Raw genomic sequence first — 12,192 nt, forward strand, 5'->3', positions numbered from 1 at the left:
ACTAACCGGAATGGAAAATCAAATATAATTCACTATGTACAGCGACAAAGTAGGTGTGCTCAACTATAGAAAAGGATTCTTCTTTTCTGTTTTGAGGCAAATTAATCAGCACAGGCTCTAGAAATCTACTTTAAATATGAAGAGTCTGAAAACACACAGCCTTTTCATTAGAGATACCGCTGGCACAGGTCACACCATGACATTTCAGATTGCTAGGAAATATGCTAAATATTATGGCCATCTACGCTCAGCCTCTGCTCTACCGGATGTTTCTATTTCCTCTTATGTCCTCTCTTGACTGGCATATAACCATCTCAATATGTTTTAGGAAACCTTATCTAAAGAGGATATTGCCTAATCTGTCACTACAGGACCTTATAAATTGACTGATTTCCTGTAAATATAGGACCAGAAAGAAATGTTAATTGCACTGGAGAAATTTGTGTAATTTCCCAAGTTTGTATTATGTGGAATTCTCAGATTTACTGGAAGTTTCGCATTATGCATAATCTTTGCACACGAGAGACTCGTTCGCTCAAAAAATATCTCACCAACAGAATTTTTCTGTTTGATGTTGGTATCTCCTAAGACTTTTTTTTTTACCTCAATTGAACACTTGTATGAAAAAAGTCACAGAAGATACCAGCCTAAAAAGCGTAATTTTGCAGGAAGCAAGTCCTTAATATTGCCCACCTATCAATTAAGTCCTATTAACTTCATTGCCAGGGTTACAATTAGGGCTGGGTAAATATTTCTTTTATTCCAATGTATGCACAAGTGATTCTGAGGAAATTCTGCAAAAGTTCTTCCCCCGCTCACAGAAGAAATAGAGACCTGAGATCTCTCCAGTTTGGGTAGTTTGCATCACTTTCCATAAGAAAACAAGTTTTAGTAAGAACAACACAAACTATTGGTTCATTCACAGTTTGGGCAGTTTCTGTGGTTTTTGTTTGAAATCAATTTTACCAGGAAGAACCTTATTAAGCGCTCAAACCATGAAATTTGCTTGGTTCTCAGGTTCAAGTGAGGAGTTAGTTTGGGTGTTTTTGTAGCCACTGCTGCTCTGCAGATAAATTTAGAATAGCCACAATTTTCCTGTTTCACATTTTGAAAAATATTTTTGCCCAGGCCTAGTTCCACTGATGTTTGCTTTCTTCTCTGATGAAGATAAACTACACAGGTCTTTAGCTCAGCCTGTAATAAAGGACTCCCTAAACCAGCAAATGATAATGTTCTAACATTGATATACAGGTTCTTGTCCCCCATAAGTGAAGTCACCACTGTTCTCCAATAATGCGTTACTGACAATATTGAAGTCAACTGATCTACATTCATCAAGGGCACACTTGCTAGCACATCTTTGGAAACTAATAGTGCTAACATCTTCTGTGATTCTTGGCTGTGAAGAATGTACTTGACAAGCTGTGGTATGTTGTCCTGTTTCAATTGTAGCCATTGTTCTATGTTTGTTGGCACCTTCATTAAAATACCTAGTTACCTCACTCCCAGCTCTTGGATCCACTCTTTATTACTTTCCAAGGGCTAGTGAATTTCGACAGAACTACAACCTTCCACTTTGCTCTGTCTCATGGCTCCAGCTCTTTTCACTGAACTATTTGCCACCATAGGGCCTCATTTAAATCTTTCGAAGAGGGCTAACTCCTACAGGGCGACAGATTAGATTACTCCATCTCCATGGCCGAGTCCTTCGCTGTCAAATGTAGAAATGTCCCCGGTCAAGCCGATATTTCTAGCATTGGCAGGAACAGCCATTAAGGTTGTTCTTGTCAATTCATTGTACATTTAACAGGTGACTTAGTCAACATGACAGAGTTGTACATCACACTTACAACTCTTTTATTTTCAAAAACAACTGAGCACTTTTCAATTCCCTTTTTCTGCCAGGTTTTTCCTGGTGGTGAGGGCATTAAAATGTAGCTGTATGTACATCTAAATAAGGTGGGCGGACATGAAGCTAAACCTCCAATGGGCCTTTCTTCATCGGTCCATAGAGGTGTTTGACCACAGCAGAGACTGAGTAGTCTACTTCGTTGTCAAACTATGGTCTGCGAGAATCTAAGTTGGGTGGGTGGACCATGATGTTGGTGGTGAGGAAACACCATCTCCAGCATATTAATTTACCATTTTCAGCAAGTTAAGTGCTCCAGCTAGCACTAATGGGCTTGTATCATGGCTGTTAACTGCCTTAGCACTGCTTTAATAATCATTAGAACACTGGAATGTTGGGAGCTCCATTGAAGACAATGGAATGCTCCATGCTTCTACGGGCCGGTAATGACCCGCAGAGCAACATTCCAATGTTTTGCAAAGGCCTCTCGGAGCTCGAGGGGCTTTGAGAAGCCTTTGTTTTATTTGTTAGAACATTCTGCCCTCTAGTGGCAGAATTTTCTAATAGCCTTAGAGCCCTTCGTAGCAGGGCTATACCAGCCTTTAAAGTCCTGCTACCTTGTTAAAGTCCGTCGGCTCGGGCCATTAACGCGGGAGCGGGCCTTTAATAGCCGGTATACTATAAGGCTATAATAGATCACTGGAATGTTGAGAGTTTCATTGAAAGAAAGTGAGTTGCAGAGGACCAATAACGGCTGGTACAGATGTTCTGTTCCAATATTCCAATGTTTGTCCGCTTCTGCCGTTTTCATTCAGAATTCTCCACACCCAGTGGGTGAAATGTTCCAATAGCTTTACAGCCCTTCTGCCTTGTCTATAACATTTGTTTACCCCTTCGATGCTCATGACGAGCTCAGCTCGTCATGAGGTATACCTCTAGGGTGCTCATGACGAGCTGAGCTCGTCATGACCACACCCGTTTTTATTGCTGTCCAGCACAGCAGAGAGATTGCTGCAGCAGGGATATGGTTAAAGGTCCTCACCCTTTTTTTAGGCCTACGTTGCAGAATTGGGCCTATAACTCTGGTACAGAGTCTTTCACAGTTCTTATTCACCTCGGTAGCAGGCTATTAGACTTAAAAACATTAAAATCAGAGACATAGAAAACTCTTGACTTAATTAATAAGCATTATAAGTGTACTCACTTTAATAACCAGGCATTGTCTGTACGCAAATATAATCAAAATTCTACCGGTTTTGGGAACAGTACATGAACTCTGTATGATTTCATGACAAATAAATCCACAGTTAAGCATAGCTGTTCCTGTTTTAAAGGTGGCGTTAGCCAACACTTTTGGATTTTAATAAAACTATACGTATAATATATTTATTTAACTGAGATTTCAGGCAGCTCTCTTCATTAATTGGTCCGTTATTTTGTCATTTATGTTGTGCTTCTGCCCACTATAGCATATAGCATAGGACAATGCATCAACGTACTTCAGCCACTGGCTAAAGTGAGTGACTGCATGTTGCTCTTTGACAAGGGGCACACCCACACTCAGGGTGGTTTCTTCTGGTGGCGGTGTTATTTTTACTTTAATATTACTTCAGTGTTGCTTTTGTGTTTAGAACCTAACTTGAAAGCAGGACGCACTTTCTACCAACTTTTTATGTTTGTTTTTAAATAAGCACAGGACACATTCCAGTGTTATCAGTTCCTGTCTCGAGCCAATGCTATTGCAATATTGCATTTGGAGTGGCCTTTATTTATCTGATTGTTGCTATTTCACTGCATATCTGATCATATCTCTTTGAAACTGTTCGTTATATAGTTATCTATCTATCCAGCCTTCTCTGTCTATGCAAGCTTATCCATGAGTGCAAGCATATCTATCTATCTATCTATCTATCTATCTATCTATCTATCTATCTATCTATCTATCGATCTATCTATCTATCTATCTATCTATCTATCTATCTATCTATCTATCTATCAATCTATCTATCCTTATACTATCTATCCATCTATCTATCTATCTATCTATGTATCTATCTATCTATCTCTCTCTCTACCTGTCTATCTATCTATCTATCTATCCATCTATCCATCTTAGCAAGCCTCTCTAAACTTAAAAACTGAAACGTGTTAAATGTAATATTTGTTGTAGGCACTCATACTTAAGAAAGGTCTGTCACCTAGAAATGAAGTCACAGATTCTTAACATAACCGAAGATGCCAAATATGAATAAGAAGACATATTTATATTAAAAGGCTTGTTTTTCACATTAAATGAGCGTTGTGCAAGATGCTTTTTTCTCTTTGCTGCAGATGTTGCAATTGTGGAAGCCATTGTTTATTAACTAATGAATAGACACATGTCTGTATTGTAGGACTGATAGTAAGGTTTTCACTGCAAAAGATGACGATGACAGGGAGGATGATTCATGGGAAGATATTTTTGGAAAACAAGAAAGGATGTGCTGCAACATTCAAGGACACATGATTAAAAGGCAATTGTTTGTAATTAATATAGCTCATTCATGTAGTTTACAGGTTATATATATATGCCCCACCAGGAGAAGAATGCTCACTGCTCAGCCCACTTACTCCAACTGACACTCTTACAGCTCAGGCACTCATCAACATTCCATTAAATCACACACTTACTAGCTATTCAGCAGGGAACTGGGAAACGACGGAAAGGATGCATTATAACAACCTCAGGTTACAACACTTCTCTTCCCCTTAGATACATAAATGAAAATACAACAGGACACTAAAACAATCAATAAGTCCTCTAAATATCCAAACTCATAAATTATCAAGACAGGTACATACAATTACCGTACCTCTCACTGCAGCACACATTCACAGGTAATACAAATACCTCCATAAAAAAACCTTCACACCCCCAAATATGTGACTGCAGAGTATATGATAGCTACACATAAACTTACATAGTTTTTCAACCCCTGAAGGAGGAAACAAAAATGGACCACAATACAACATGGATGATTCCTCAATCACTGAAGGAGGAATCACAGATGGATGAGGACATCTTAGGACACCCCCGCGCCGCACGGCCACCAGCTGTCGCGTGTGCCCCCGCCTGCCTCTGCTCTCAGCCTCGCTGAGCCTTCCTGCCGCCTGGCCACGCCCCCCGCCGGCGCTCGTCACTCTCCCGCATTTCCCTGCTGCTCTGCTTGCTTGTAACTGTATTCTACTGTAGTTTGTATAGCTAATTGCTTTTATTGCGTTTTCACTCGTGTTTCTGTACTGTTTTACCCCCCCTGTGCTGTTTCCCCTGCAGTGCCCCCACCCGCCCCGCTTCCCGCCGCCGGGAGTGTGGACACGCCCCCTTTCCTTCTGTACCCTCCCCGCTCCCGCCTCCCAGCTGCTCCTCCCTCCCTGCACTTGGCCATAAATGGCAACCGTGCGGCACAGGTGAGTGTGACCTAATCTTAGGACACCCCCGCGCCGCACGGCCACCAGCTGTCGCGTGTGCCCCCGCCTGCCTCTGCTCTCAGCCTCGCTGAGCCTTCCTGCCGCCTGGCCACGCCCCCCGCCGGCGCTCGTCACTCTCCCGCATTTCCCTGCTGCTCTGCTTGCTTGTAACTGTATTCTACTGTAGTTTGTATAGCTAATTGCTTTTATTGCGTTTTCACTCGTGTTTCTGTACTGTTTTACCCCCCCTGTGCTGTTTCCCCTGCAGTGCCCCCAACCGCCCCGCTTCCCGCCGCCGGGAGTGTGGACACGCCCCCTTTCCTTCTGTACCCTCCCCGCTCCCGCCTCCCAGCTGCTCCTCCCTCCCTGCACTTCGCCATAAATGGCGACCGTGCGCACGCGCAGCGTTGACGCGCAGTGGGCGCGCCGATTGTGCGCCGAAGGCGCGCCAAAGGTAAGCCCGTCTGCGCCCGTCCGCGCCTGGACCACGCCCAGTGCCAGGACCCCTGGCCCCCACCGACGGAAGCCGACCCGACGCACCTACAACGCCGCCGAACTCCTCGCACTCAACACCGGCGTCATCCCGGGATGTCACCGAGCCACCCCGAAGCACACCCACGGACCCTTCAGCTGCCACGCCTGCAAGTTCACCTGCATCCGGACCTACCCTGCACCAGCACCCGCCAAGCCGAACACCAGCAGCAACCACCTCAAGTGCATCCTGCTCAACACCCGCTCCGTCCACAGACACGCCATCGAACTCTGGAACCTCCTCGACACCACATCCCCTGACATCGCCTTCCTCACGGAGACCTGGATGAACGCCTCCTCAGCGCCCGACATCGCCATCGCCATCCCAGAGGGCTACAAGATCACCCAGAGGGACCGCACCGCCAACCAGATGGGAGGAGGCATCGCCATCATCCACAGAGACACCATCCGCATCACGACCAACACCGACGACACCCTAACCACCGCCGAACACCTGCACTTCCAGATCCACACCGACCCGAGGACCACCATCAGAGGCACCCTGATCTACCGACCCCCGGGACCATGCACACGATTCAGCGAGGACATCGCCGACTTCATCAGCCCGCATGCCCTCCCCTCCGCCGACTACATCCTCCTGGGGGACCTCAACTTCCACCTGGAGAACAACAGCGACCGCAACACCATCACCCTGCTCGACAACCTCGCCAACCTCGGACTCAAGCAGCTGGTGTCCACCCCCACCCACCTCGCCGGACACACACTCGACGCCGTCTTCTCATCCAGCAAAGACATCACCTTCAGCCACGCAACAGGACTCCACTGGACGGACCACAGCTGCGTCCACTTCACCTTCAAAAGAACGACGATCCACCACCACCAGCAACAGGTTGCCCGAAGAAGCTGGAACAAGATCACAGCCGACCAGCTCGCCGCCTCCCTGAGCCAGCACCCCCCTGCCGGCTCAGCGAACCCGAGCCAGGCCGCCGACAACCTCACGAAGTGGATCAGCAACTGCGCGGACGAACTCGCCCATCTGAGGACCCCGCCCAGCAGACCCGGCAGCAGAAAAACCCCATGGTTCACCGACGAACTCAAGAGCTCCAAGAAGAACTGCCGAGCCCTCGAGAAAGTATGGAGAAGGGAACCAACAATGGACAACATGACCACCCTCAAGCTCGCCACCCGGAAACACCACCAACTGATCCGCGCCACCAAGAAAAATGCATACAAGGACCGGTTGGACAACAACGCACACAACTGCAAGGAACTCTTCAACATCGTGAAAGAGCTCTCCAACCCCAACGCCGGAAACAACGACATCACCCCGTCACAAGACCTCTGCAACTCCCTCGCCTCCTACTTCCACAACAAGATCGCGGACATACACAACAGCTTCAGCATCCAACCGACACACGCCACGACCGCAGCAACGCCACCCACCACCACCCTCCGCGCCTGGACTCCGATCAGCACCGAAGACACCGTCCGCACAATGAACTCCGTCCACTCCGGATCTCCGACCGACCCCTGCCCCCACCACGTCTTCAACAAGGCCGACGCTGTCATCGCACCCCACCTGCGGGACATTATCAACACCTCCTTCGACACCGCCACCTTCCCGGAGAGCTGGAAGCACGCAGAACTCAGCGCTCTACTCAAGAAACCTACAGCGGACCCCACCGAACTCAAGAATTACCGTCCCATCTCGCTCCTCCCGTTCCCAGCCAAAGTCATCGAAAAGACCGTCAACAAACAGCTGGCCGCCTTCCTCGAGACGAATGGATCCCTCGACCCCTCACAGTCTGGCTTCCGAGCCAACCACAGCACCGAGACCGCCCTCATCGCTGCCACCGATGACATCCGAGCCCTGATGGACAACGGAGAAACAGCGGCCCTCATCCTCCTAGACCTCTCCGCGGCATTCGACACTGTCTGCCACCGCACCCTAGTGCAGCGCCTCGGCAACATCGGAATCCAGGAGAAGGCGCTGGAATGGATCACCTCCTTCCTCGACGGAAGAACACAGAGAGTCCGCCTACCACCATACAAGTCAGAGGCCACCGAAGTCATCTGCGGCGTCCCTCAAGGATCCTCGTTGAGTCCCACCCTCTTCAACGTCTACATGAGCCCCCTCGCGGCCATCGCACGCCAACACAACCTCAACATAATCTCCTACGCCGACGACACCCAGCTGATCCTCTCCCTGACCAACGACCCCGCCGCCGCCAGAGCCAACCTGCACGAAGGGATGAGAGATGTAGCCGAGTGGATGACGACCAGCCGCCTGAAACTGAACTCAGACAAGACGGAGGTCCTCATCCTGGGCTCCTCGCCCTCCGCCTGGGACGACTCCTGGTGGCCCCCCGCCCTGGGCTCCGCACCCAAACCGACGGACCACGCTCGCAACCTGGGCTTCATCCTGGACTCTTCCCTCTCCATGACCAGACAAGTCAACGCCGTCTCCTCGTCATGCTTCAACATCCTACGCATGCTACGGAAGATCTTCTGGTGGATCCCCACCGAGACCAGGAAGACTGTCACCCAGGCCCTCGTCACCAGCCGACTGGACTACGGCAACGCCCTCTACACCGGAACCACCGCCAAGCTCCAGAAGAGACTCCAGCGGATCCAGAACGCTTCAGCCAGACTCATCCTCGACATCCCACGAAACAGCCACATCTCCGGACATCTGAGAGACCTACACTGGCTCCCCGTCAACAAAAGAATCACCTTCCGGCTCCTCACCCACGCACACAAAGCCCTACACGACCAAGGCCCGAGCTACCTCAACAACCGAGTCAACTTCTACGCTCCCAAGCGCCACCTCAGATCAACCAGCCACGCCCTCGCCGCCGTCCCACGCATCCGAAGAGCGACAACAGGAGGAAGGTCCTTCTCCTACCTGGCCGCCAAGACCTGGAACTCCCTCCCGACCGACCTGCGCCTGACCCAAGACCACCTCTCCTTCAGGAAGAAGCTCAAGACCTGGCTGTTCGAGCAGTAACGGCACCCCCCTCCTAGCGCCTTGAGACCCTATGGGTGAGTAGTGCGCTCTATAAATGTCTTGATTGATTGATTGATTGATGACAATATAACATGGAAACGTGCATATGCTTAACCAATGAGGAAAGACGTAGCAAGTTAAGATTGCAACACTACACAACCCTAACGATCCTTAACCACTGAGGAAGGACTCTACAACTTAGGGTGCAACACAACATGACCCCAACTAACATGTCCTCAACTCCTGAAGGAGGACAATACAAACCAGAAGCATCTCAACCAGGCATCTCTGGTTTAGATTGGAAGTAACCTCCCTACCTCGAGACCATGGGTCTCGACCCCTACGCACAATCTCAATGGGAATTTACCACCAAAATATATTCAACTGTATATACATTAAAGAACAATATTTGAATTAAATTTGAACATTTATTTCCGACACCATAAATGTTTTTTCAAATGAATTCTTATAGCAAATCATAAAGCATAATTATGAAACATATGCAATCTTAAATTTCATTTACACATGTAAAGTTTTCAAATGTAAAGTTTTCAAATTAACAATTCATCTGTAATTTCTTGAAGATGCTCTATGCATTTCGGGTCACACCGGACCCTTCATCAGGAGCAAGTGCCATCTAAAAAACAATGTTACACAGCAATAAGCAATATGTACCAACTGGAGTGTGCAATGTATCAAAAATTATTCGAAAAAGCAATACAAATTGCTGTGAAATCAATGTAACCATGTGGTGCATTATAGTGCCCTTCACCTCAGTGTTCGAAAAATAACTTGATCCAATTAATCCAATTTTTTACGATCCTCTTTTGGTTGAGGGGCGAGTCTAGTTTCCGCAGGAGTGATATTAGTTTTGACCCCTAGTGTGGCTTGGGATTCAGTTTTTATGTGCACCAGTCCGTATGGGTAACGTTATTAGTTCCAGTGTATTGGAGAATGTCCGGAGTATTTTCACTTTTCACCATTTAAAGATGGCGACTACAGATATGTTATGGAATAGTAGTCCGTTCTTAGTGTTTATCGATCGAGACTGGGTATTAGCACCGATCTTCAGTTAGGAACCATAGAGTCATATCCAAAGGAGGTCCGTGGAAGCGGAGTTGTTTGGTAGCACGAGGAAGTCCCGGTAAGCTCTACTTAGAGCAAGTATTTTTTGGATGTGCGCTTTTTTCGAGCGTTTTCTCGAGTGGAGGTTTGATGAACGTTTGTTTGGTATTTGACATTTACAGGGTTCCCCGACATAAGCTCCGTTTTGAGAGTTGAAAGTACGAGAGTATTCCTAAAGGTGGCTGCGGCATTCAGTAGATTTTGTGTAAGTCCTTCGGTAAGTCCTGAAGGCCAAGTTTTTATTAGCTTTGTAGGATTACTTATGTTTGTCATTATTTAAGTTGCAGGTTAGATCCTATGTTGGTTCTTTTTTTCAGATTCACGAGTATTTAGTAGGATGGATCAAGTAAGTCCAGAGTATGGTTATTTTTCGAACACTGAGGTGAAGGGCACTATAATGCACCACATGGTTACATTGATTTCACAGCAATTTGTATTGCTTTTTCGAATAATTTTTGATACATTGCACACTCCAGTTGGTACATATTGCTTATTGCTGTGTAACATTGTTTTTTAGATGGCACTTGCTCCTGATGAAGGGTCCGGTGTGACCCGAAATGCATAGAGCATCTTCAAGAAATTACAGATGAATTGTTAATTTGAAAACTTTACATTTGAAAACTTTACATGTGTAAATGAAATTTAAGATTGCATATGTTTCATAATTATGCTTTATGATTTGCTATAAGAATTCATTTGAAAAAACATTTATGGTGTCGGAAATAAATGTTCAAATTTAATTCAAATATTGTTCTTTAATGTATATACAGTTGAATATATTTTGGTGGTAAATTCCCATTGAGATTGTGCGTAGGGGTCGGGACCTATGGTCTCGAGGTAGGGAGGTTCAGTTAGAGACACGGTCTTGGACAAACGTGTCACCCCTGCAGCACGCTAGATAAAGTGGATTAATCCAGAGAAAATTCAGTCAAAAGAGATTAGGTACTTGGAAGAGGGAGTGCATCTCCAAATCTCATAAAGTTTAGATTGGAAGTAAACCTGTTCTGACAGTGTGCAAACTCCTGTTGGTTGACATGAAGAAGAAAGAATATTAATGTCGTAACATAGAAAATTTGCATTTAATTAGTGTGTGTTCCTAGCTAGTTAGAGTCGTAAGTGTGTGGCCCTTACCCCAGACTCTCTGAGAGGAGACTCTTTACTGAGTTTACTTTAATATCTCTTCATGAAAAATCTCAGCTTATTTCTTAGTCTGCTGTTACTTGAGCTGAGAATACTTTTCAGATTATCATGCTAAAACTTCATGCTTGTGCTTGGATCTCTCATCGGGGCCCTTTATGGGTATCTGAACTGACACCTTTTTATTCCTTCTCGCGTTTAATTTTGATTTATTTAGAATAGGGGAGTTTCTTTATGGAACACGCTTTTTACCTCATTATTTTATTGATTCTATAATTGATTAGTATATGGATGTTATTTATTATCCAATAACAATATATTTACCTATAGACCATGAAACTTGGAAAATAGTACCTTAATAAAAGAATGAACTAAAAGATTTGAAAACAAAACACTTAAACTCACACTAACTCTCTTTCCGACCGAGATAGTCGGTTTCAATTCCAAACTCCTAATTACAATATAGGCAGTTGGAATTGAAACTGACCAGTCATTCTGGCTGGATTCCGATGGGCTCAAGGAACCAGTCAGCCAGACAGATGCCGGCCTGTTATCCTAATGGATGGCGTTTCCACAGTTAAGGTTACAATGCTCGGTATCTGAGAGACTTTCCATGCCGGGCTTTCTGACATGGAAAGCCTGTCAGAAATTTAGTTTGGGGGCACCCAGCAGATCCCTGTTTTCTTTGTGGCCTCCGGTTGGGGCCTGTTTATCCCTTCACCATGTGGCAGGCCACGCGGTGCATGGATGAGCACAATCACCCATTTTCCTCTCAGAGCTTGTACTATGGGCGGTTTACGGTAGGTCTGGGCGGTAAATTCTGTTCCTCTCGCGGAATTTGCAGAATTTGGGTAATTTTGCATTTTGCGGAGAACGCGAAATTGACCAAAATTGTGCGTTCCGTGGCTTTGCGGAATTTTTTGCTTGCTCGCGTTCTCAAAATGCATGTTCACGATATGTTTCTCCCCGAGCACACAAACAGCGATCGCGAACAGGAAAAAGCATTGCGAACAAGCGATTCCACGTGTTCGCGGAATTTCTGCGTGTTCACGTAGATCTTTACCATTTCGCTGAACTTTGCGTAGCACGACTACGCAAATTCTGCCCAACCCCAGCACAAGCTTCCTTAGGAAAA

General features: G+C 46.3%; 1 long non-coding RNA gene across 1 annotated transcript in view; it reads left to right on the top strand.

The window, feature by feature from the left end:
• LOC144761493 (uncharacterized) overlaps positions 1 to 12,192 on the top strand; it is a 1,162,967-nt gene that overhangs the window by 571,486 nt on the left and 579,289 nt on the right. The gene's annotated exons all lie outside the window — the stretch shown is intronic.

The sequence above is a fragment of the Lissotriton helveticus genome, chromosome 6, assembly GCF_964261635.1.
Source record: "Lissotriton helveticus chromosome 6, aLisHel1.1, whole genome shotgun sequence".
NCBI lineage: Eukaryota > Metazoa > Chordata > Amphibia > Caudata > Salamandridae > Lissotriton > Lissotriton helveticus.